This window comes from Atta colombica, unplaced genomic scaffold (genome assembly GCF_001594045.1).
Source record: "Atta colombica isolate Treedump-2 unplaced genomic scaffold, Acol1.0 scaffold81, whole genome shotgun sequence".
Lineage (NCBI taxonomy): Eukaryota > Metazoa > Arthropoda > Insecta > Hymenoptera > Formicidae > Atta > Atta colombica.
In genome coordinates, this window is record NW_017259574.1 from 192,376 (window position 1) to 194,591 (window position 2,216).

The 2,216-nt window shown below is 25.4% G+C and overlaps 1 protein-coding gene and 1 long non-coding RNA gene across 2 annotated transcripts in view; one reads left to right on the forward strand and one right to left on the reverse strand.

The window, feature by feature from the left end:
• Window positions 1–2,216, reverse strand: part of LOC108692724 — a 79,887-nt gene that overhangs the window by 39,160 nt on the left and 38,511 nt on the right. The gene's annotated exons all lie outside the window — the stretch shown is intronic.
• The window catches only part of LOC108692726, a 5,948-nt gene continuing 4,904 nt past the window's right edge, over window positions 1,173–2,216 (forward strand). Inside the window, exon 1 of the long non-coding RNA XR_001932005.1 lies at window positions 1,173–1,337. This is a non-coding gene — a long non-coding RNA (uncharacterized LOC108692726). The remainder of the gene's footprint in view (window positions 1,338–2,216) is intronic.

Here is a 2,216-nt window from a genome sequence, read left to right on the forward strand (position 1 = left end):
ATTTATTTTATTATTCCGAGACTCGTTTTTTATTAATTTGAGCTTTAGAAAATAATATTTTTTACTACTAATAATATTTTTTTATTTGTAATAAACATCAGATAAATGTTTTTTTAATCATATTTTAAATAAATAAATAACAAAATAAACATTTATTAAACGTCATATAAACGTTTAAAAAAGATTTAATAAACATTAATAAATGTTTCTTTAAACCATTAATTATTTCAAAGAAATAATTAATGTAAATTGAACATTTACTAAACGTTAAATAAACGTGAAATAAATGTTTGTTATTACCATATTTTAAATGAATATATAATGTAAAATAAACATTTTATAAACGTTAAACAAACGTTAAAAATTTAAAAAATATTTCTTTGAACCTTTATTGAAATGAATAATTAATGTAAGATAAATATTAAATAAACGTTTAAAAAATGTTTTTTTAATAATCATTTATTTCAAATGAAAAATTATATGTAAAATAATGTTTAATAAACATTAAATAAACATTAAATTAATAAATTTTAAAAACGAATCGTGAAAAATGTAAAATGAGAAATAAACGTTTAAAAAACATTTAAAAAACATTGTCTGCTGATTGGGAAGATATGTCAAAACAAATACGTATATATCAAAAATTATTATGACTTCTTGGACTAAAATTGAAAAAAAATTGCAGCAATATTATGTTGTGATATATCGCAATGTAACATCTCAATATTAATATTGTATTACAAGTTATTATTGCAATATTGTAATCTCACTGCAATATTATAGCAATATTATATGCTGTGGGAGATCATATACAATATATTATAATATTGCTTATGTTGCTGGAAAGTATCCGTGTACATCAGTTATGTATATCATTTATATATCATTTTTAATTTAAAATAATAATGACTTTGGCAAAAACTTCTTGCGTTTGTGGCTGTATGCTCTTTCCAATTTATGTTTTATATATCATTTATATATGATTTATATTAGTTATGTTAATTTATGATAGTATTTATTTTAATATTATTAATATTTCTTGGAAATTTCTTTCGGTTTAAGTATTATTGTTGTTGTAATGTCATATTTATACAGCTTTTTAACATCAACTCTCAATAACTTGTTTTCGATCATGGTTTTGTATTTGTTCTAGCAATGAAACAAATAGCTGTTCATTGACGGCCTTATGTATACACACGATGTCATAAAATTTTTTTAGGATGTGATGTCGAACTCCACTATTTGTTTTATTAAAATTTACTATCAAATATTGACAATGTGCTTTGAAAGACAGTGTCGGCAGTGTGCCGACAGAGGATTAATATACTAGCTTAAATGTAAGTGCAATTCAAGACAATATTGTTAAATCTTAGCTTTTCTTATTTCGCTGTGAAATAAAAGAAAAGATCTCATAGATTGTAGAAAAGTACTATTGAGCACTATTGTACTATTGCACTACAGCATTACTGTACTACTACACTACTGTAGTAATGCAGAAGTGTAATGCTAAAGTGTAATATAGCAGTAATGCTAAGATCTTCTATACCCTCATTTCGGCAAGATACAAAATGCAGGAAACGAGTATGCATAACAGAAACTAACTATTAATAACTATTTAAAACTATTAATAACTATTTAAAAAAAAGTGCTTTCAGAAACTCTACGAGCACGCTTTGATTGAACTGAGAGTAAGTGACAGATTTTATTTACATAAGCCTTTTTATAGAAATTCGCGTCATTTTCTCCTTACGAAAAACGAGTCTATTTTGCGGCGATACTGCGTATTATGCCGCTTGCTTGGTGGCGCCTTAGCGTACGTATACTGCAAGGATCCTTATAAAGAGAAATCCATTATTTTTGCATGAAATTGAATGGAAAAATAATAGATTTTTTTTTTACTACACCTAATATAAATGAAATTCGTCACTTACTCTCAGCTCCATCAGAGCTCTTTCACTTATCAGAGTAGAATCTCTGAAAGCATCTTTTTTAAACATTATTAATAGTTAGTTTCTGTAATGCATACATGTTTCCTGCATTTTTTTTGCCGAAATGCAGATATATAAGATCTTAGCACTATTCAGCACTACTGAACTACTACACTACTGTAGTAGTATAGTAATGCTGTAGCACAATAGTGCCTCAAAATACTCCTAGTGCTCAGTAGTACTTTTCTACAAAGAACATGTGTTTAAATATTAAATATTATATATTAT